The 25,529-nt window shown below is 41.0% G+C and overlaps 1 long non-coding RNA gene across 2 annotated transcripts in view; it reads left to right on the top strand.

Moving 5' to 3' along the window:
- The window catches only part of LOC131280547 (uncharacterized), a 91,640-nt gene that overhangs the window by 55,166 nt on the left and 10,945 nt on the right, over positions 1 to 25,529 (top strand). The window lies entirely within an intron of this gene.

The raw sequence follows: 25,529 nt of genomic DNA, 5'->3' as shown, positions 1-25,529 counted from the left end.
ATGTTACATTAAAGAATAGAAGAGGTTCCCATATACCCCACTACCTACCCCCCAACTCCTCCCATATCAACAACGTCTTTCATCAGTGTGGCATATTCATTGCATTTGATGAATACATGTTCAAGCGCTGCTACACAGCATGGATTATCGTTTACATTGTAGTTTACACTGTCTCTCCATCCATTCATTGGGTTATGACAGGATATATAATGTCCCGCATCTGTTCATGCAGTTTCATTCAAGACACATCCAAGTCCTGAAAATGTCCCCCCATCACACGTCTTTTTCCCTCTTCCTGCCTTCAGCAACTCCCATGTCCACCGTCTCCACATCAATGACATAGTTTCTTCCATTGCTAGAGTCACAATAATTTTATAGTAGAATACCAGTAAGTCCATCCTAATTCATATTTTATTCCTCCATCCTGAGGACTCTGGGATGGCGATGTCCATTCCACCTATAAATCGAGATGGGGCTTAGATCCCCCGTGACCAATGGATGGGATTCTCCTGCTTGCAGTTGAAGACTTTCTCAATTCCCTGGTGTGGTGTTTGACCATCCTCACCTCCCTGTTAATTAACCTGGGTAAGTCCAACGAACCAGAGAGTAGGTATTGCAATTCTACTTAGGTTCTGGGCCCAGCTGGCACACGGACAGCCCAGAAATTCAAGTCTCCTGAGCATACACCTATCCCAGCACCAACCTCAGGTTCAGTAAAAGTGACAGAAGAGGGATATGTAGCGAGATCACATCTGAGTCCAACTCCATCACAAGTTCCAGAGTAGGGCCCACTGGCAAGGCAGTGAACTCCAGAGCCATCTGTCATAACTGTAGGACCTAAGTGGGCAAACACTAGTGAGGAAGGATGGCCCAATGATGGGCCCTTGATACTGAGGACTATGATAATGAGCCTGTGTGCATGAAGTTTCAACTGGGCATAGAACTGCAGGGTGCCTAAGAGTTACCTCTGAGAGCCTCCATGTTCCTCAGATTGTTTATGTATGTTCATATATATATGATATGAAGATAATAATAGGGAGGCTTGGGGGAAAACACTTTGGTTAATAGTAATATTTTGACTATGCTCTTGAATCATTAGTTTAAAAGGTTTGACAAGAATATGTTATTGGTGGTAGGTGAGTCATGGAAGTCCTGTCTGATGTTATATATGTTTATTCCTTTCTTTCACAACTATTACAATACACTTACTGTTCATGTGTGTTTGTGTGTGGGTGATGTATTTCAATAAATCAGTTTTTAAAAAAAAGTGCATTGCAGGGAAGGAGCTGTGGCTCAATCAGTTGGGCTCCCACCTGCCATATGGGGGACCCTGAGTTCATGTCCTGGGCCTCCTTGGTAAGGGAGGTTTCCCTGCACATCGTGGAGAGCTGACACAGCAAGATGACACAACAAAGGGAGACAAGCAAATATAGAAAAGTTGCGCAGCAAATAGAAACAGAGAACACATAGCCAAAAACACGTCAAAAGGGGGGGGTAGGAATTAATAAATAAGTAAGTCTTTTTTTTTAAAAAGTTCAATGTCTTGCCTGACATCTCACTGTTGGCCTATCTCCTCAGACAGTTGCCCTAGTAGCTCAGATAGCAGACTCCCGCCTCTGATTGCTACCCACTTCCTTCGCCAACCGTCCAGAGCTAACCTGATATCTGCCCCCGTCCCTAGTAACTGCTTACAGCAGCCAACCACAAGTCCGCCCATGCTTCCGCCAATCCCCTACCGACCCGTTCACCCCCCCCACCCTCCTCACCTCCTATATAACCCACTGTACTTCTTCAATAAATCGGACTTGCACACAGACCTGGTCTCCGCGGCTCCTTCCTTCCCCCCGCCGTGCGTCCTCCACACCTGAGAGCCCCCGAGGTTGTCTGCCGCGACCTCGAACCCCGCTGAAGTGCGGCTCTCCTGACCCCTCCAGCTGCCCCCGTCAGGAAGAGATTCCCCCGCACACTGGCGCCCAACGTGGGGCCAAAGCAACCCCACCACAGCACAACGTGGGGCCAAAGCAACCCCACCACTGCACCGCTCCGAGGGTAAGGGCCCCAAGAACCTCCGCCGCCTCACTCCATAACCTGGCGCCCCCCCCCTCCTCTCTTCTCACCCCTATCTTTTCACTCTGCATTGCTGCTCCTGAACCTTGGCGACCTCATACGATCCACAGCGGTCTGGGAGAATCGCTGGATGGCTTTCTCCTTCCATGTCGGGGGATTATACCGACCCGCTATGATCAAGAGGCACCAATAAAACTCTCAGGAGCGCGTGCCTGAGCACCTCCACCCTTGCCTTCACCTCTGCTCCTCCCCCCCCAACATTGAGAGCCCCGGTATATTAAAAACAAAGGGGGAGATGTGGGAGGAGGGGCACCCGGCTTGCCTCAGTGGCAAACAGTGCGGCAAGAGGTGACACCGCCTCTGCCCACTGGGCCTAGACAAGGTGACCACACCTGACTAGGCCTTTGCTGCTAACGGCTAGCCAGCACTGCCCTCCCCCTTCCTATCTCCTGCCTAGCCCAGCTCTCACTTCCCCTCCCCCTCCCTTAAACCTAATCTCTTAGTACGCTGTTTGCCCAGCAACAGCTTACAACCACCTATCAGCTTAGTAACAGTGTCAGCCTATCAAGAGTTAGCACATACTCTACTGGCCAATCACTAGCCCAATGCCAGAACATTGCCTTATATGGAAACAGCATTTGCCCTAGCCAATCAGAACCCACCACACCACTCCCCAATCCTATAAATCTGCATCCCCTTCCGCAATGGACCAGACTTGTGCCATCAGCCTGTCTCCGCGACTCCTTCCTGGGTCGTGAGCCCTCCACGCCTTCGGAGCCCCCGAGAGAAGCCTTAGTGGCTGTACGAGGCTTTCTTCCCCATGCCAGGGACCCCTCAGTCCCACAACGGGACCCCACTCGTCCCTTAACAGGGACCCCGCTCGTCCCACAACAGGACCCCACTCGTCCCGCAACAGGGACCCCACTCGTCCCACAACGGGACCCCACTCGTCCCGCAACAGGGACCCCGGTCGTCCCATAACAGGGACCCCGTTTCATCCCTCATCTCACAAATTAATAACTTAGAGCTGGATTCACACCTGGGAGTGGAAACTCCAAGGTCAGTGTCCTGTCCATGAAACACAGCTGTTTTGTCAATAAACATCCACTTTATTTTAATCCTTTCCCAATTTTGAATGAATCAGACAAGGGTGTCTAATTTAAGTGTCTCTCAGAAATGGCATAAAGGGCTGTGAGCCAATGTCCATGTCGGCAAAATCTGTGGTAAGTAGACGGGTGTAGTTGTGCACTGGATGGACATGACAGTGATGTAGTGATGGTATTGGGATGGGTGGTGGTCGTCTGTGAGGGCGGTAGGGTGGGGGGTTGCACTGTCCATGGAACTGGGGGGAGTTTTGGGGGAGGGAGTAGATGATCGCTGGGGTTTTGCAGTAGAAACTAGAACATTAGGTATGTTCTTTTGGCCTTTGCAGCAGTGGAGTTGTACTGGTTTAGGGTGTTTGATGAGGGGGCGATGCAGGAGCGGGTGCACCTTGGCAGGCTTGTGGGGAGTGTGTGAGTGCTCATCCTGTCATCGTGGGCTGTTTCAGTGTGTGGAGACCCACAATGAATGGGAAGGTGATGGACTCCCATCCTAGGGAGTGCTGCTATGTTCTTAAATAGAAGGGTGGGAGTCTTTAGAGAGAGAAGACAGAGCCTAATAGGTGAGGACAGGCCAGTATGTCAAGCCTTCAATGTTACCATAAGTAATTATGAATCTTGTTCTTCAAGGAGTGAAGCTTGGTGGTTCCCGTGACTCCTGAGGAAAGCGGGAGGAAGAATACAATAGATGGAACATGGGGCATTGGAATATTTTTACTTTATCTTACAATGATGGGTCAGGATGTGTAAGAATTCATCAAAATTTTAAAAAGTGCGTGGTCCAACTTGTAAGCATAATGTGAATCATTGACCACTGTTAGCAGGAATGCTTCAATATTTGTACCTCATCTCTAAGAAATTCACCATCTACATGTAAAATGTAATTAATAGGGGAAACAGGAAAAGGAAGAGGATGTTGGATATATGGGAATGCGCTGTATTCTCTACATGACTTTACTATAACCTAAAACTTCTTTAAGAAGAAAAAATAATACACTGGGGAAAGCAATGGAAAAAATGTCACTTTGCTTACAGGACAGTAAATCTTATAGTGATGAAAGACATAATGGAATTTTTTAAATTTAATTTTTTATTTCAAAATGTAAAAAATTTTTTAACTTTCTTAGTTTTAATAGTTTGATTACTTCATTTTCTTATTAAATGTATTTGGTTATTTTGTTGACTTCGTTTTGAAGAAATTCTGGATCCCAGACAGGTTACAGCTGTGGAAGGGGGGGATCATTGGTGTGGGGTGTCAGTGTTGGGGGATGCATGGGAAGAAGTTCACCTGGGGCATACGTATAAGGCATTTGCATGAGGTGAAATATTCATGGGGTGTTGTCACGGTGTGTGGAGATTGACACAATAAACAATAGAATATAGAATTCCCATCCTGGGGAGCTCTGCCACATTCCCTAATGGATAGCAAGAATCCCCCAAGTACAGGGACAGTGACTATTGAAGGAGGATGGACCATTGATGGACCCTTGATATTGATGACTATACTTAGCAATCTTTACTTTTGAAATTGAAACTTATCCTAGTATTATAGGCTGCCTAAGGGATATCACCTGAGAACCTCCTTGTTGCTCAAGTGTGTCCTCTAAGCCATGTCAGCATAGAAATGCACTATGTTGCCCCTGGCATGGGACATGACTCCCAGGGATGAGGCTCCCTGGCAAGAAGGGGCTGCTACCAGGCACCTAGTAGTTCAACTTGAAAAAGTCATTGAAGAAAAGGCGGAAAGGGTAAATGCAAATGAGTTTATGTGGATAAGAGTTCAAAGTGTGCCTGGAAAGGGTGTTGGAGGAAATAATGGCTGAAAACTTCCCAAATCTACTGAGAGAGATGGATGGTACATGTCCAGGAAGCACAAGGCACCCCAAACACCATAAATCCCAACAGGCCCACCAAGACATATACTTGTCAAATTATCCAATGCTCATGAGAAAGAGAAAATTCTAAAAGCAGCAAGAGAAAAGAGAACCATCACATACAAGGGAGGCTCCATAAGATGAAGTGCTGATTTCTCCTCTTAAACCATGGAGGCAAGAAGGCAGTGGTATGATATAGTCAAGGTACTACAATAAATTTCCAACCAAGAATTCTCTACCCAACTAAGCTAGCATTCAAAAATGATGGAGAGTTCAAAATATTCACAGATAAACAGAAATTAAAAGAGTATGGCAATAAGAACTCTGTCCTTCAAGAAATACTAAAGGGAGTTGTGCAGGACGAGAGAAAAAAACAGGAGAGGCAGAGTTGGAGGAGGGTATAAGAGCAATAAAAAAGACAAAAAGAGACGGAAATAAATCAACAAAATATGACAAACACAAGTCCAAACAAAATATGGCTAACATAAATATAGTTCCTTGCAAGTACTGACACTGAATGTCAGTGGATTAAACACACCTGTCAAAAGATTCAGACTGGAAGATTGGATAAGGAAATATGACCCACGTATGTGCTGTCTACAAGAAACACATCTTAGACCCAGGAATTCAAGGAGTTTTAAAGTAAATGGCTGGAAAACAATCTTACATGCAAACAATAACCAAAAAAAGGCAGGAGTTGCCACCTTAATATCAGACAAAATAGGCTTGAAAGGTGAAACGATTTTGAGAGACAAAGATGGATACTACATATTAGTGAAAGGAACAATCTGTCAAGAAGAACGAACAATCATAAATATTTATGCTCCTAACAAGGGTGCCTCCAAATATGTGAGGCCAACACTGGTAAAACTAAGTGAAAGAATAGATGCCTCTCAAATCATAATGGGAGACTTTAATACACCACTATCACCTTAGGACAGAATATCTCAAAAGAGAATCAATAAAGAAAGAAAAAATTTGGACAGTATATTAGAGGAGCTGGACCTATTAGACATATACAGATCATTACACCCAAATACAGCAGTATATACATTTTTCTCAAGTGCATGTGGATCATTCTCCAAGATAGACCATACGCTAGCCCACAAAGAAAGGCTCAATAAATTCAGAAAGATTGAAATCATACAAAATAATGTCTCTGACCACAGTGGAGCGAAGCTGGAAATCTGCAAGGGCCAGAGGCCCAGATTTCACACCAAGATATGGAAATTAAACAGCACACTCTTAGAAAAACAGTGGGTCAAAGAGGAAATCTCATAAGAACTTACTAAGTACCTTGAAACTAATGAAAATGATAACAGAACATACCAAAACTTATGGGACGCAGCAAAAGCAGTACTGAGAGGGAAATTTATAGCCATAAATTCATACATTAAAAAAAAAAAACAAAAATTGAAGAACCAACGGTACATTTAGAGGAATTAGTTAAAAAAAACAACAAAGTAACCCCACAGGAAGAAGAAAGAAAGAAAGAAAAAAAGATAAGAGAAGAACTAAATGAAATAGAAAATAAAATGCATTTGAAAAGATAAATAAAACCAAGAGCTGGTTCTTTGCGATCAATAAAATTGACAAACCCTTAGACCAACAAAGAAAAAAAGAGAGAAGATGCAAATACACAAAATAAGAAATGAGAAACGAGATATAACCACTGACCCCACAGAAATTATGACTATCATAAGAGGATACTTGGAAAAACTATATTTCTACAAAAATGACAATTCAAAGGAAATGGACAAATTCCTAGAAAGAAATAAGCAGCCTGTATTGATGAAAGAAGAAATTGACGATCTCAACAAACCAATCACAAGTAAAGAGATAGAATCAGTCATTAAAAATCTCCCAACTAAGAAGGGTCCAGGGACATATGGCTTTACAGGTGAATTCTACAAAACATTCCAGAAAGAACTAACCCAGTCTTGCTGTAACTCTTCCAAAAAATTGAAACAGAAGGAACATTACCTAACTCATTCTATAATGCCAACATTACCCTAGTACCTAAGCTAAACAAAGACACTACAAGAAAGGAAAATTACAGATCAATTTCTCTAATGAACCTAGACGCAAAAATTCTCAACAAAATACTTGCTAACCGTATTCAACAACACATTAAACGAATTATACACCGTGACCAAGTAGGATTTATTCCAGGTATGCAAGGATGGTTCAACATAAGAAAATCAATCAATGTAATATACCATAAAAACAGATTGAAGGAAAAAATCACATGATTATATCTATAGATGCAGAAAAAGCATTTGACAAAATACAGTACACTTTCTTGATGAAAACACTGCAAGGAAATTTTCTGGAAATGATAAAGAATATATATGAAAAACCCACAGCCAACTCGTTTACAATGGTGAAATCCTAAAATCTGTCCTTTTAAGATAGGAACAAGACAAGGATGCCCACTATCATCTCTTCTATTTACATTGTTTTAGAAGTACTTGCTTGAGCACTGAGTCAAGAACCAGATACAAAAAGCATTAAAATTGGAAAGGAAAAAGTCAAAATTTCATTATTTGTGGATGACATGATCCTATACATAGAAAACCCTGAGAGGTCTACAACAAAGCTTCTAGAACTCATAAATGAGTTTAGTAAAGTCCCAGGTTATGAGATCAATGCAAAAACATCCATAGCATTTCTGTACACCAATAACGAACATGCTTAGGAGGAAATCAAGAAACAAATACCATTGACAATAGTCAATTAAAAAATCAAACACCTAGGAATAAATTTAACTAAAGATGTAAAAAACTTATACACAGAGAACTACACAAGACTGTTCAGGGAATTCAAAGAAGACCTAAATAAATGGAATAATATTCCCTGTTCATGGATAGGAAGACTAAATATTATTATGATGTCTATCCTATGAAAACTGATCTACACATTCAAGGCAATCCCAATAAAAATGAACACAGCATTCTTTAAGGAACTAGAAAAACTAGCTATGAAATTTATTTGGAAAGGAAAGAGGGCCTGAATTGCCAATGACATATTGAAAAAGAAAAACGAAATTGGAAGAATCACATTACCTGACTTCAAAACATACTACAAAGCTACAGTAGTGAAAACAGCATGGTATTGGCACAAGGAGAAACACACAGATCAATGGAACCGAATTGAGAGTTCTAATATAGATCCTCATATATATAGTCATATAATATTCGATAAAGTTACCAAACCCTCTCAAGCTGGAGAGAATGGCCTATTCAACAAATGGTGCCTGGAGAACTGGATATCCATATGCAAAAGAATGAAAAAGGATTACCAACTCACACCTTATACAAAAATCAATTCAAGATGGATCAAAGACCTAGATATGAGACCCAAGACCATAAAGACTTTGGAAAGCAGTTTTGGGAAGCATCTCCTGGACCTTGTAATAGGAAATGGCTTCATGAACTTCACAACGAAAGCACGAGCAGCAAAAGAACAAATAGATAAACGGGACTTCCTCAAAATTGAAGCCTTCTGCCCCTCAAAGGAGTTTGTCAAGAAAGTGAAGAAGGACAACCACCACACCATGGAGCCTAGAGTGCCTACAACTGAAAGCAGGAGGATTGCATCCAGTAACCATGTGAAATCTGAGCCTCCTCTTGACATAGAGGTGCAACGGACACAACCAATCCAAGGACCTCAGAGAAAAGGTGGCATTGGAGTGGGAAAAGTGGACATGGTGGCTGATGGGTATGGGGAATGGCCGGAAGAGATGAGATGTGGAGGCGCCTTTGGGACTTGGAGTTGCCCTGGATGGTGCTTCAGGGGCAGTCACTGGACATTGTTAATCCTCCCAGGGCTCACTGGATGGAATGGGGGAGAGTGTGGGCCATGATGTGGACCAATGACCATGAGGTGCAGAGATACCCAGAGATGTACTTACCAATGCAATGGAAGTGTCATGATGATGGGAGTGAGTGTTGCTGGGGGGGGGAGGGGTGCGGTGGGGGTGGTGGGGTCGAATGGGACCTCATATTTCTTTAATGTAATATTTTTACAAAATCAATTAAAAAAAAAAAAGAAAGTGAAAAGAGGGCCTACAGAATAGGAGAAAATTTTTGGTAACCATATATCTGATTAGGAGACTTATAACCTGCATATTTAAAGAACTCCTATATCTTGAAAATAGAAAGACAAAGAACCCATTTTAAAAATGGGAAAAAGATTAAAGAGACATTTCTTCAAAAATATATACAAATGGATAAAAAGCACATGAAAAAATGCTCCAAATCTCTAGGTATTACAGAAATGAAAATCTAACTACAATGAGATACCATTTTCCCATAAGATTGGCAGCTATGAAAAAAACAGAAGACTACAAGTGCTGGAGAGGATATGGAGGAATGGGAACACTCATCCACTGCTCCCGGGAATGCACAAGGATCCAGCCATTCTGGAGAACAGTTTGGCGGTTTCTCAAAAAACTAGATATAGACTTGCCATATGACCCATCAATTCCACTGCTGGGTATATACCCAGTAGGACTGAAAACAAGGACACAAACCAATATATGCATACCAATGTTCATAGCAGCATTGTTCACTATTGCCAGAAGTTGGAATCAACCCAAATGCCCATCAACAGATGAATGGATAAATAAAATGTGGTATATACATACAATGGACTCATCTTTAACAACGAATACACTACAAAAACACGTGATAATATGGGTGAATCTCGAGAACCTCATGTTGAGTGAAGCAACCCAGGCATTGAAGGACAAATACTACCTGACCTCAATGATATGAAAGAAGTAAACCAAGCTGCCTCAGAGAGGTAAAGACTGGATGATAAGCTGAAAGGAAATGGGGGGAAGAGGGGTTGGTAGAGGAAAGATGTAAGCTGACACTTACATGGGTGAAATCTATGATAAGCTGGAGGTACAAGGAAGGGATAAAATGGGGGGAAAGGTTTACCTTTGCGTGGGGCTGTGCAGGCTTGAAGGGGGCTAGGGATGGGAGGATTGGTAATATTGCCTAAGAAATTGAGGGGAGGGTTGGGGACATAAGAACATAGGAGATTGTCAGGTATGTGGCTGAGAGTATAATGCTGTGAAACCTGTTTAGGATGCTTAAACAGGATAATCCGACATAGGACAGGCTCCTAGGGAATGTGAGTGCTCATTTTGCCATAGGGGGTTATATCATTGGATAGAGACCCATATAATGAGAGTGAAGGTATACCCACATCCTGGGGAGGACTGATGTTCTCAAATAGAGGGAATTGTATCTCTCGAGAGAAATGGTGGCTCCCAATGTATTAAGGGCAGTTGTGCATGTCAAGCCCTCAACACTGTTGCAAATATCTCTGAACATGGCCCTTGGAACAATGAAGATTGACCTTCACTGTGGGCCCTAAGGGGAGCGGGAGAGAGGTATTGAATAGATGGAATCAATGTAACTGTGTGGGCAATAGATGTGTTCCACAGGAGTACGTAAGGATGGATATAAGACATGTGAAATTACACCAAAAATATATAGTGGCTGATCGGGTAAAATGTAAATCATAATGTAAAACATAAGATAACTAAAAATTTAGAAAATTGTATAGTCTAAAACATAAACTACAATGTAAACCCAAACGTTACCTTGTTTGAAAGCTGTTGTCTCAATATCTGTACATCAGTTTAAATAAATATAGGATGAATATGTAAAAAGATTATTGCTGTGGAAGGAAAAAGGTTTTTAAGTTGGTGTGTGGGAGTACTGTATATTGTATATATGAATTACTGTGATCTAAAACTTTTGTGAAGATAAGCTCAATAATTAGGGTGAAAGAAAAAAAGAAGGACATAGACTCTGAGGAAAAGGCAGAAGAAGTTCCCTTGCCAATTTGCATACAGGGGAGCACTTACTGCAGTGATGGAAGGGAAAACACCAAAAACAAAGCTTTTGCTTGTTTAAATTTTTTGATACTCCAATTTATTTTTACTGTAATTTTTCCAAATTAATATGTATTCTATATCTAACCTTTAAGCTCTTCACTATATTCCATTTTACTATTAATAGAACCTGGAAATATATTGGGCTTCATTTTTGAAGAAGTTTTGGATCACAGAGAGGTTCAACAATGGCAGGAGAGGAATACTGGTGTGGCATGTTATTGACAGGAGATACATGGTTGGCAGGGAGTTCCCCAGGGCATATATCCAGGGTACATAAAACTGTTTGGATCTTTTCATAGTGATTACAATTAAAAACAGCAACTGAGGGAGTGGTGAGTTCCTCACCAGGGGAGCTCTGTCACAGTCCCTAAAGGAATAGCAACAATCCCCCAAGTGAAACGGCAAAGACCAAAAAAGGACAGTCCAACAATGAGCCCTTGATACTAATGACTATGCTTGTGAGCCTGTGCACCTAAATTAAGAACAAGGCCTAGAGCTGCAGGGTGCCTAAGAGTTCCCTCCTGAGAGCCTCCGTGTTGCTCAAATGTGGCCAGTCTCAAAGCCAAACTCAGCATGTAAATGTATTGCCTCCCCCTCAGCATGGGACATGACCCCCAGGGATGAGCCTCCCTGCTGCCGAGGGATTACTACCAAGTACCAGCTGATGATGTAACTAGAAAATGACCTTGAATAAAAGGGTCAACAAGGACCAGCAGAATATCTCAGTCTACATGTAATACCAGGAGTTAAAAAGGCTTTTTTTTTTTTTGAACTGAACAAAAGGGGGAAATGGAAAGGGCAAATGAGTTTATATGCCTATGAGTCTCCAAAAAGAGCCTGGAGGTTATCAGACAGATTGCCCTAATGCACACCTGAGCAGAGCCCTAGAGACAGATAAAGTAGATACAACCTCAGGTATTGCTTTTTCTGAGGGCTGCAGAGACCCACGGGTTCTATGGTCATGGCAGATGGAGTTCAATGCCATGTCAGTTGGCTCTACTTTGGAGATATTGTTTCTGTGTGATGGAGCTGGACTCAGATGTGACCTTTGTCCACAAGTCTCTCCTGTTACTTTTACCAGAAGTGTAGTTGGTGGCGGGGTTTAATATATACCCAGGGGACCTGAATCTCTGGAATGACCATGTGATAGCCAGGCTCTGAGCCTCATCAGACTTGGAACTCCTACACTCTGGTTTATTGGACTTACGCCACTCAGCTAACATGGAGGTGAAGAAGTCAACCACCACACCAGGGAGCCGAGAGTGCCTACAACTGAAAGCAGGAGAATTGCATCCAGCATCTATGTGGAATCTAAGCCACCTCTTGATATAGATGTGGAGTGGACACAACCATTCTATGGTCCACAGTATGGAGGAATAAAGTATGGTTAGAGCGGACTTACTGATATTCTGTTCATGAACTATTGTGATTAATAATCGAAGAAAATGTGGCATGGTGTGGAGAAAGTAACCATGGTGGCTGCTGTGGGTAGGGAGTGGGAGGAAGAGATGTGATGTGCGGGCATTTTTGGGGTTTGGAGTTGTCCTGGGTGGTGCTGCAGGGACACTTATCGTAGATTGTATGTCCTTCCATGGCCCACTGGTTGGACTCTGGGAGAGTGTGGGCTGTGGTGTGGACATTGACCATGAGGTGCAGCGGTGCTCAGAGATGCATTCACCAAATGCAATGAATGTCTCATGATGGAGTAGGTTGTTGTTATGGGGGGAGTAGGGGGTTGGGGTATATATGGGGACCTTATATATTTTTATTGTAGCATTAAAAAATCAAATAAAGACAGAAACATAAAAAACATAAAAAAATTTTTGAAGTAAAAAGTAAAGTTAGCCTGGAGGTCATTTTAGAGGTTATGAATATGCACGTCTCAACAGGATCTCATTCACTCCCACAGTAAATATTCCCTCAATTAGCAGGTCTCCTGAGGCCTCTGGAGACATCCACACCCTGCAGGGAGGGCAGTCATCTCAGGAGTTTGGCTCCTTGCCAGTGGGCCCTCTTTTCTCCTTTGGAATTCATGCTCCCCAGTGTGACAGAGATGGAACTCAGTTGTGATTTCCCTACACAAAGCTGTTTTGCCAATTTTATTTGAACCCACAGTTGGGACTAGAGTTGATAGGTTTATTTCCAAGAGACTTAAACTTCTGGGCTTTCCATTTCCCATTTGAGCCCTAAATCTCAACAGAGTTGCAACACCTACTTTCCAGGTCTTAGGACCAAGGACAACTGACAAGGAGATGATAATGGACAACAACTATTCCAAGGAACAGGGAGAGTGTACAACTACAAGAAGATAGTCTCATCCATCTGCCCCATGGGAACTAAGCCATCTTAATTAGAGTCAGAGTTGGCATCACCATCCCAGAATCCTCATGCTTGGTGAATGAATGCTCCACCATCATAGGCTTATTGCTATTCTACCATAAACTTATTGTGATTCTAATGATGGAATAACTTTTATCATTTATGTGTTAGCAGTGGCCACCAAAAGTTCTGAGAGGAAGGAGAAGCGAAAATAGGTATCATATGTGGGCACTTTCAGGACATTCCCTTTCACAAAACAGGCCATTATATGTCTTCTCATAGCTTACAGATTTGTCTGGAAGAGAATTTAAAATATAATATAAAGTATAATCCACAATTAGTGGCAGTTTTCCTATAAGTGTTCATCAATTGTAACAAATGTACCACACAAATGAGGGATGTTATTAATGTGGGCAAGTGTGGGAAGGGGAGAGAGAGGGGCATATGGGAATTGGGAAGGGGAAAGATTTTCCTGAGCCCTTTAATGTACCCAACTGCCAGGGCTTTCTCTTTCTTTCTAAAAGTTCTGAGGAGGGGCTTCCTATGGCAGATTAAAACTGTTTTCTAGGCTGGGGAATGAAGAACCAGTTTGACCTGTAGTTTTCCAATTTAAACCTTTTAACACATTAAAATAAGGGTGGTTATTAATCCTCGTAACAAATTTCATGAAGTAAGGGGAATATCCTTGAAAGCTTCTATGGAAAGATCTTTTCTAAATTATAATTAAAACAAGTTAAATGGATTGTAATATATTCCCGAACCTCGCATTCAGTATGTTCTTAAAATGATTCACAGTTTTACAATTTTATTAAGAAAATGTTATAAGCCCCTTGTAAATGAAATAAAAGAACATTCTTGGAATCCAGTATAATGGCTTCAATTTTCTTTAACTTTGGTATGCTCTCCTTGTGTTTATATAATACCAACTAAATTAATTAATATTTATTGAATCTTTAAGAGAATGAAAGTTGTAAGTTCATGTTTAATGAAATTAAGTTAAAAGAAGGAAATATAGATCTGCCCTCCCTTCAATGAACAAAGTAAACTTCAGTGGTTACTAATTATAATATTTTTACAAGATTTGTTTTATTTATTTATTCCCCCCACTCTGTTGTTTTTGCACTCATACATTCTTCTCATGTCTTCTTTTTTCTTCAAGAGGCACTGGGTACTGATCCCTGGACCTCGGGTGTGGGAAAGACACGCTCAATCACATGAGCTGTCTCATCTCCCCTGCCTGCTGCATCTCTCACCATCTCTCCTCCGCATCTCACTTTGTTGCATCATCTTGCTGCGCCAGCTGCCCACAGCATGGGTTGCCAGGTCTCTGTGGCGCGGGCCATCCGCTGTCCCCCATTCAGGCCATCAGCTCTCCCTGGCACAGGCTGACAGAGCTCTGTGATATGCAGGCCAGCTGGTCTTCATCAGGAGGCCCTGGAAATCAAGCGTGGGACCTCCTATATGGTAGGCGGGAGCCCAGTTGCTTGACCCATATCTGCTCCCCTGATGTACTATAGGAAAATTATTAGTAATTGTGAATTCATAAGCTTTCAAATCAATAGTGTCTTCTGTTTTAGCCTACACTTGTGAATGATTAACTTGTGCACTGTCCTTTAGAATGTTGTAATACTGTTATGCAGACAACCCCTTTACCTAGTAAGCAAAAAAACAAATGTTTAACAGGAACAAGTTATCAGAGGTGGCACTTACACCTCCCGTTTGTATCCTCTGTAAAACTAAAAGCTGAATATCTTCATGTTCCTGCTCAGAGTTCCATGTGTAGAACAGAGCTCTTTGGGGCACAGTGTCCCTCCTCAGGGGAACTGGCCATTGCCCTGGAGATGGGCATTGTTGTTCTAGGGGGAGCTGACAATTCACAAGTTGCATGATCACCCTGAAATCATAGATTTGGTCTCGTATAAATTGGGGCACATTTTGGCTTCTGATTCAAGTCTCACCAAGGCAGCGCTGCTCTGCCTGGGACTGTTTTTCCAACTGGGACTCTGATTGTCCACTAAAGGGACTTCCTGGCCTTGTAAAGGATCAGATGTTATTTTCCCCCAGTTTGGTGAGTGTTTATACATACTTTGTTTCTTTGCTATACCTCTAACTAATTATTTTCTATTGTGATTTCCCAGTTATTATCATTTGATATCACCTGAAACTCATTTAATTGAATAAAGCTGTTTTATATAGCATTTAGACTTTTTGCCTTTTTCTTAGCAAAACATTCACTAATTGTAATTTAATAAAATTATTTCAATGAAAACTATCCAGTCTATGTGGTTATGCTTCATTATGAGTTCGTAAAAGCATCTTCTAAACTGAAGCATATAAATGGCTAGTTCCAGGAAGCCATTATTAATTAAGAATGTAAATTGATATTAATAACAAAAAGTAGCTTCATTGCAAGAAATCCTGTGAGAGGCCACCTCAATCTGCATATTAAAGCAGTAAAGGGAAGCGGATTTGGCCCAGAGGATAGGACGTCCACCTACCACATGGGAGAAATAAAGAAATCTACAACTGAAAGTAGTGGTAAAGAAAGGTAATCTTGATTGTATTGGGACCAGTAGTTTTCACAAAATAATGAAGAAAGTACTTTCTACTGTAGTGCTCAAGTATAATATCCATTAATTTACATAATCACGTCAAAAGTAATATCATTAAGTATGTTATATATTGCCTTGGAAATATTTATAAAGTTATAAAGATTAACAATACTGAAGTCTATCTCATTTACACTCTCTTGTGCATCCCACCCTGGCTGAAGTTCCCTGCATGTTGCCTCTCCATTTGAGTTCTTGGCTGAGGTGGTCACTGATCTCTTCAAAATTATCTACCGCATCTCTGGTTACGTTCCTGAGGTGGATGGAGAGGACGTTGCAGTTTCAGACTCCTGGAGCAGCTGGCGAGGGCTTGATATGGCCAGTTGTCCAATGAACACTGCCTTCAGATTGGTTCAGTTTCTTAGTGCTGAAGGCCTGTATGCACAAGGCAGATGAAACCCTGGAGCCTTACCTTCCTAGTCTCTCTCTAGGATCAACTGTGCTCCAGCATGCTGGCTATGTGAAGGACATAATAAGTAGAGCAAAAATTACCGGAGTACTGTGAGTAGAACTTAAAACACAATTGGCGTTATGACCTGCTCCTGTGGAGAGAGAACATGTATGGTATTGCAAAACTGGATCTGAGATGTATTCACTGCAGCTGAAAGAGAAACTTATGCATTGATTAGTGCACTGATTGGAATTAAGTACTGTACCTATACACCTGATGAATGTAATTTCTCTTCTACATCATATGCAGAATGGTATCGAATGTGTCAAAAATCTTGATAAGTTCATTCATTTCATAAGGAGTTAATGTGGCTAAAAGAGAAAGAAATGGCTCTCTTAAGTACCACCTTTATTTTGTTTGCAATAAGCTCATCTTGTTGTTGCGTATACTATCTTTGTTAGGTTATGTCTAAGGCAGTGCCTATCTTCACACCTCTCCTGCTGTCGTAAGCATAACCACTACTGTGGGAACCTCGGTTGGCCATTTATACCCACACTCATCAGGTTCACCACAGTCTGCCCCTAGGGTTGACCAGGAGCATAAAGAAGTCAAGGAAGATTGCTGTTTCCATCAACTTTGGAGGAAGTGGCCTCTGAAGGCCCCTGGCCTTTCCCACGCTTGGGTTCCAGGACATCGTGACTGGCCCCCTTTTTGGGTCTGTTTACCACCATCTTCTTTATTCTTTTAGTCGGACCATTTACCTTCAAAAGTCTAATTAAGGTTATTTCTTTCATAATCAATGCTCTACTAGTCATGTGGGGATTTCATCCAGTACCCGCCAGGGTGCTGGACCCATCTTCCCTGAAACACAGAATTGCCAAGTAGGTTCATTCCCTGTCAGGCAGGGACTACCACCCTAACCAGCAGGAATTAACTGCAGAAGAATGACCTTTGCCCCTCAGCAGCCCTTAAGAATAATGGCATGAACTCTCTGAGGGGGGAGTTGAGGCTGTTTAGCATAGGGAAATGAGAAGATGAGCCACAACATGGCCAGTAGACACCGTGGCCATGAATCCCCACCGAGTCCTTGACCTTGAGGTTCCAGTTGAGACTCTTTCCTGGGTTGAGGAGAGGTGCTGGATATCCGGATCAGACTCAACATTGGCTCCCACCATTGGTAGGGTAGCCAATAACAGCTTCGGCCCCTCTTATTAGCATTGCTAATGGGAGGAATACTTAATAATTTTAAAAGTGTCACACAAGCCAGTACTCATTTACTCTGCCTATAAAAGCTCACACCAAATTTTTGTGATTATTTCCATCCATCTCTCCATTTCTCTGCAAGCTCTGTCCTTTCCCCCATTTCTTAATAAATTCTTTTTCCTGGCCTAACTAAAAAAGAAAGGAAAAAAAAAGAAAAAAGAGAGATGCTACAAGCGGGTGGTATAGATGCTGCTGTGAACATGATTCAGTGACTTCCACAACTGACAGTTCCCTCACTGAGCAGCAGAATGTCCCCAGGTTTCAGGGAAGCCTGCATGTGCATTTCTGAAATCTTAGAATGTTACCCCATTGGTAGGAGAGCAACATTTTCATGGTTTCAATCCACACGGTTATTAATACTGCATATATTTTCAAGGTGCTTAGTAAGAGAATCACAGTAAAATGCGGCCTGCAGAATTTTTATGTTCATAAAAATCTAAGATCAGTACACAAAATGAAATCATTTCTTTCTTGCTAGAGGTTATTTGTAAAATAAAGTGTTGACATATAGTATGTGTAAAAGTTACTGATGAGTCCTTGGACCATGTGATGTGCACAATTCATAAAATGTGATATATGCAAAATGTGATATATCCATACAATGGAATACTACTCAGCTGTAAGAAGGAACAGAGAACTAATACGTGAGATAAGATAGGTGAATCTTGTGTACCTTATTTTGAGAGGACCAAGCCAGGCATTGAATGATAAGTACTACATGACTTCTCTGATATGAATTAAGCAAATCAAGCTGTCTCAGAGAGTTAAGAGATGGGAGGTTAGGCTTATAGGAAATTGTGGGAGCTAGGACAGTTGTCAATGGACATCTACATGGGCGAAATCTATGATAGAATGGAAGTAAGTAGTTGTGCACAGAAGGGATAAGACGGGGAAATAGACATACTATTGGGTGGGGCTTTGAATGCTAGAGGTCAACTAGGTTTGGGAGGATAGGACAGATGGTCTGTGAAGTTGGGGGAGTTTTTTGGGGGAGAGGGTGAACATGGGAGATTGTCAGGTGTATGGTTGAAAGTATAATGTTGAGAAAAATCTTTAGAAAATAGAATAAGGAAGTGTTATTTGTTTAAGGAGTCTGGTGGTGGCACCTGGCACAGGGTGCACGTGGGAGAGGCTGCTAGGGAGTGTGTGAGTGCTCATCTCGTCCTAGAGTGTTATATCATTGCGTGGAGACCAATGCAATTTTTCAGGAAGGTGCTGTACTGCCGTCCTGGGGAGGCCTGATATTCTCAAACAGAGGGTAGGGTGTCTCTTGAGAGCATTGGTGTCTCCCAATTGGGGAGGACAGTCTAGTGTCTCAGTCCTTCAGCATTGTTGCAAGGATGTGGAATCTGGTTCTTCAAGCAGTGAAGCTTGGTTGTCCCTGGGGGTCCTGAGGAGAGGTGGAGAGAAGAGGTGAATAGACGGAAGAGGGGTAACTGGGGTAGGGGAAGTGGTCCACAAGGTCATGCAATGATCGACAAAGGGCATGTTAAATTTTACCAAAAATTTGTGAAAGTGTGTAGTCTAAAATGTAAATCATAATGTAAAAAATAATGAAGCTAAAGATTTTAAACTGTGTGCAGTAAAATATAAGCTATAATGTAAACCATAATGAAACCATGGTTAGTAGGTATGTTTCAATATCTGTACATCAGCTGTGGCAAATATAGCATCCACATATAAAAAGTCATTGCTGGGGAAGGGGGAGAAGGGTTTGATATTGGGTATATAGGAGTGCCCTGTATTGTATATGTGATTTTACTTTGATATAAAACTTCTTTGAGAACAAAATTAAAAATTAAAGAGGATGTGGACACTGAGGAGTGGACGTGGTTGCCTTGCCACTACATACATTTCAACACGTATTACTGTGATGAAAGGCAAAAAGTAAAAAACAACTTTAATATTTTTCATTTTTAATACCCCAATTTATTTTTTATTTTTACTTTTTCTAAAGTAGTGTTATTCTATATTTAATCTTAAAACCTATCAGTACTATTTTATTTTCCTACTAATTGAATTTGGCAATATGTCAGTCTTCTTTTTTGAAGAAGTTTTGGATCACAGAGGGGTTCAGCTATGACAAGGGAGGAGCACCCGTGTGGAGTGTCATTGATGGTGGACACATGGTTCAGAGGGAGTTTTCCAGGGCATATGTATAGGGTATATAAAAATGTTTGGATATTTGTTGGATATTGTCATAGTAGGTTGAGTTACACATGAAAACTGAGGGAGTGCTGAGTTCCTTGTCAACGGAACTCTGTCACATTCCCCAATGGAACAGCAACAATCCCCCAAGGGCAGGGGTAAAGAGCAGTGGTGAAGGATGGTCCAGTGATAGGCCCTTGATACTGATGAGTTTGGTTTTGAGCGTGTGTGCTTGAAATTTGAACTAGGTGTAGAGCTGCCGGGTGCCTAAGAGTTACCTCCTAAGAGCTTCTATGTGGCTCAAATGTGGAAACTCTCTAAGCTAGGCTCAGTATGTAAATACATAACCTCCCCCCCAGCATGGGACATGACTCCCGGGGTTCAGCCTCCCTGGTGCCTAGGTATTACTACCAATCACCAGCTGTTGATGCAACCAGAAAAAAAACGTGAATACAAGGTGGAAATGGTAAAGACAAATGAGTTTATAAGGCTAAGAGGCTTCAAAATGAGTTATGTGGTCATCAGAGGGTCTCATGCCCATGTCTGCAGGATTCCTGAGACAGCCAAAGTAGATACAAGCCCAGATAGTGGTACTCCTGAGGCCTACTGAGACCCACAGTCATTGCAGGGGGCCCTGGAGTTGAGTGCCATGCCACTGGGACCTACTATGCAATTTGTGCTCCTGAGTGTGATGGAGTTGGATTGAGATGTGACCTTTCTATGTCTGCCTCTTCTGTCACTTTTAGTGTACTTACGGTTTGCATTCAGGTTTGTGTATACTCAGGAGACTTGAATCTCTGGACTGTCCATGTGCCAGCTGGAGCCTTAGTCTCAGTAGAGTGGCAACACCTACTCTCCTGTTCATTGGACTTACCCTGGTCTTACCCTATTACCCATGTCAGCTAACAGGGAGGTGAAATGTTCAACCACCACATCCGTTCCCTCAATGAGCAGCATGTAAATGCATTACCTTCCCCCCAGCATGGGACCTGACTCCCGAGGATGATCCTCCCTGGCGCCAAGGTATTCCTACCAGTCACCACCTATTGATGTAAGCAGAAAATAATCCTTGAATACAAGGGAGAAATGGTAAAGACAGGTGAGTTTATAAGGCTAAGAGACTTCAAAATGAGTTATGAGGTTTTCAGAGGGGTCGTGCTCATCCTATGTCTGCAGGATTCCTGAGACAGCCAAAGTAGATACAACCCCAGGTGGTGGTATTCCTGAGGACTCCTGAGACCCACAGTCATTGCAGGTGGCCCTGGAGTTCAATGCCTTGGCAGTGGGACCTACTTTGGAATTTGTGCTCCTGAGTGTGATTGAGTTGGACTGAGATGGCACCTTTCTATGCATGCCTCTTCTGTCACTTTTAGTGAACTTATGGTTTACATTTGGGTTTATATATATTCAGAAGACTTGAATCTCTGGACTCTCCATGTACTAGCTGGACCCTGATCCTCAGTAGAGTGGTAACACCTACTCTCCAGTTCATTGGATTTACCCCAGTCTTATTCTGGTACCCATGTCAGCTAACAGGAAGATGAAATGTTCATCCACCACATCAGCTAACCGAGAGTTTCTACAACTGCATGCAGGAGAATTCCATCCATCAACCATGTGGGATGTACGCCCCTTCTCTATTTAGAGGTAGAGTGTACATTTCCATCCCAGGCTCCAGAAGATGAAAGAATATAATGTGCTTTGGAGTGGAGTTGCTGGCATTCTACTATAGAACTATTGTGACTCTAGCAATGGAAGAAATTGTATCATTGATGTGGAGTTGTTGGCCACGGAAGATGCTGAGGGCTCTGAGAGGGAAAAAGAGGTATGATAGTGGGCCTTTTTGGGACTTGGAGTTGTCCAGAATGATATTGCAGAGTCCGATGGAGGACATCATATATCCTTCCTTAACCCCCTGAATGGACTGGGGGAGAGTGTGCACTACAATGTAATCCACAGTCGATGTGGTATATCAGTGCTCCAGGATGTATTCACCAAATGCAGTGAATGTGCTTCACTGATGAAAGCGGATGTTGATATGGGACATGTGGGTTGGTGATTGAAGATTGGGGTAAACGGGAACCTCATGTTTTTTGACGTATTTTGTGCGATCTACTTATCTTTTTTAAAAAGGCAATAAAAAATTAAGAAATTTAAATCAATCAAATGCCTCACATGAATGATAAAAATCAATGAAATCACAGTACTTAAATACAATAAAAAACTAAAATTTAATAATCATAAGAACAAAATACTCATAAATATCCATAAGCCCAAATTCAGAAATAAAATGCATTTGAAGACATGTAATTGAAAACACCTTTCAAGGTAATTGATACTGCAAACATGCACATGTAAAGATAATGTCCAGTCTTTTACCTTGGGACTTGAAAGTTGGTGGCTAGCATATATAGATGCAAACCAAAGTTGCAGAGTGCAGAAGAATATTCGATGAAAATTTGTAAAGACATGACATTTTTGAAAGCATCTTTGGGGTTGATTGAAGTCTAGTGAGGATCCTGATGTTCCTAAAGAGAAGCCTCATTTTGAAGGAGGCATAGCTGTCTTTTGAGAGGCAAGTTGGCTGTGAAATTCCTTCCTGAGAGCTCATACCATCAGGTTAATTTTGAAAAACCGGCAAAAAAAAAAAAATCAATGAGAAAAAGCCCTTCATTTTACAGACAACGAAAGGAAACATACACATGTCATCTGTTTTTATTTAGACATTGATTTTAATTTTGAAAATGGATAATGAAACAACCTTATGTGGGTTAATATGTAAAGAAAATTCTAACATTTTCTGTGAACACTAACCTAGAGTCCCAAGCTCTTAACAATATACTAAAGGTGAGAACCTGTTAAAAGTAATGGCACGCTAAATTCTTGTTTGAATAAATTGAAAAGATGCATGTAAAAAAATGAAAATTAAGATCATATCTAGATTTATTGTAGTTGTTCCCTTTGAAAATGTTAAGTAAGGGGCCATAATCAGATGGAAAAACAAAATAGAGAATGGAGGTAAGGAGTGTGAAGATCCATACTTAAGAGTGGATGAAATTTGGAAGCAGGAAATAGGGAAGCAAGCTCCTGTAGATTTTAGTATCCAACTGCCTGATGGGACCTAAACGCCCACTGAACTAGAAACAGAGTGTGCATCAGCATCCCCAAATCTTCAGTATTGTGGAAGGAAAAGTGGACTAAGGTAGACTTATTATTTTACTGGACTTATTATTATTCCAGCAATGGAATTACTTTTATCATTGGTATAAATGCCATGGCCACTGGAGGTTCTGTGGGTGGGGAGAGGTAAGAACAGGAGTAATACGAGTGCATTTTTGGAACACTGGAGGTGTCCTGCATGATACTGCAATGATAGATAAAGCCAATGATCTATTTTGTCACAACATATAAAATTATGTTGGGCAACTTTATAATGTAAACTATGGTCATAGTAGCAATGCTTCAGTATGTGTTCATCAGGTGCAACAAATGTACCACACTAATGGAAGGTATTGTTCACATGGGAAAGTGTGTGAGGGGGTGGGGCATATGGGAATCTCTTCTATTTTTTATATAACATTTATGTAATCTAAAGCTTTTTTAAAAATTGAAAAATAGAAAGAATCACGCTTCCATAGTTTTAGCATTGCAGTGAAATAACAGCGAGAGAGAGAGGTTTGTGAGGTTGAGAAAGCTATCCTGAATCATACTAAGGTCCAGAATTTCAAGAAAAAAGTTCGTATATAATGACAACTAGAAAACATATTCAAGCCTATTCCCGTGGAAAAGTAATATAGGTGAAGAGTAATGAGTAATATCACTGCAAATAAATGAAAGCTCTTGATCTTGATACATTTTGTATACTGGAATATACTTTTTCAAAAGTAATGTAAATAAAACTAGATATAAAAGGTTATAATAAACCAGATAAGAAACCTTAAAATTCTGCATGATCTTGCAGTAATGGATTAAGGCCATGTTAAATTTTATCAGATTTTATAAAGATATATAGTCCAAAATGTAAACCATAAGGTGAATCATTGATGGTGGTTAGTTAACTATGTTTAGATATTTGTGTATCAGTTGACCAAGTGTACTTTCCACACATAAAATCCTATCGTTGTGGGAAAGAGGAAAAGGGGAAGAATGTTGGTTATATGGGAATCCCCTATATTCTGTATGTGACTCTACTATGACCTAAAATTTCTTTGAAGAATAAATGAAAAAAAAAATATGACACTGGGTGCATAAATTGAAGAAAATGTCACTGTACATACAGAATAACTGTCTTACCGTGATGAAAGGCAAAATGCAAAAAAACGTTACTTTTTCTTCAAATGTTTTTTCATTATTTTTCAATATCCCAATTTTTAAAAATATTTTTACTTTAAAATTTTTCTCTTTTATACTTATGTATAAAACGACTTCACTTTCTTAATGATTTTGTTGTAGGAATAATATAGGCCCTTTTTTCCTGAGTATCAGACTTCTTTCTAACAGCTAGAAACTAGAAACAGTCCTAATATAAGCAGGTGAGTAGATGAATGCACTGGGGGGGGGGGGTATATGCATTTATTACGATACTAGAAATACTACTCAGTAGTAGAGTCATGATTACTTCGGATTCACAATATGGATGGATTACCAAATTGCACCGGGTGAAGAAATAAAGGACGTACATTATGATTCAATTTTTATAAATTCTGGAAGATGCATCGTAATACAGTGTTACATAAAGATTTGTCCTAGCTGGGCACGTTTTGGGAGTTGGAAGAAGTAGGATGGAGGAATTAGAAACGGAGAAGAGAACACTTGTAGGGTTGTTGGATTTGCTCACATTCTTGATTGTGGTGCTGGTTGCGTGAGTGTATGCATATCAAAGTACATAAAGAATTTTATAATTTAAATGTATGTCATTTTTGAGATGTCAGATATCCCTCAAGAATCTATTTTTAAAAAGTAGATATATTGGTAAGGAAGGTGATATGGAGACATAAATGAGGATCCATGATGTGACAGAGACGCCTGGAGAAAAATTCCTGAACCCTGGTCCTCTGCCTGTTACTCAGGTAAACACTAGAATGCATTCACAACACAATTGATTCCTACTACAGAACGGCATCTGTCCAGGGTGTAAACGTCAGTAAGTTTGTGAAACTGTGTCTTGTTCACATAGGAATTCCAGTCTAGTGATGTAGATTTGGGCTCACATTTACCAAATATGTGTTCATAGGCATGTCACTTAATTGTCTTTTATTCTTTTTGTAGTTTTACGTCTTTTGTAGTTTTACGTCCACAAAGTGGAGATATATTGATACTTATTTCCATGTTTCATGTTCTTTTGTTAAAATGAAATGATTGGTATCAGTTTTAGTTTAGCACAATCATATAATGTGAAATCCCATTTTCCTGAATGCTACCTCTTCTAAGGCCACCAGGACACTCATATCTGCTCTAGGCACTGTCCGGTATCCAACACTAGACCTTGCTTTATGGTGCGAGGAAATGACAACTGGGTCCCTAACCCAGCTGATTGAAACCAGCTCAGTCCTGAACCTACAACTCTGGGAGAGGAGAGCCCCAGCCCTGGGATTCTGAGGTCTTCACATTCATTGAGTAGAACTGAAAAGCAGCAATTTATCATGGGGTTTTAGCTTAGCTAGGTTCATAATATGGAAGTTTAATAGAATTTTTTTTTGTAGAAAAATAAATATATTGGCTTTGTGAGTGAATGTGATTGAGAGGAAGATTGACATTGTGGGAGCATTTTCTCAAGGTGTTGAATGTTGGGTGCAGATGGTGGAGTCTGGGGGAGAGTTGGGTAATGAGTGGGGAGTCTCTGAG

Source organism: Dasypus novemcinctus, chromosome 12 (assembly GCF_030445035.2).
Source record: "Dasypus novemcinctus isolate mDasNov1 chromosome 12, mDasNov1.1.hap2, whole genome shotgun sequence".
NCBI classification, from domain to species: domain Eukaryota; kingdom Metazoa; phylum Chordata; class Mammalia; order Cingulata; family Dasypodidae; genus Dasypus; species Dasypus novemcinctus.
This window is presented reverse-complemented; position numbering and strand designations above follow the sequence as displayed.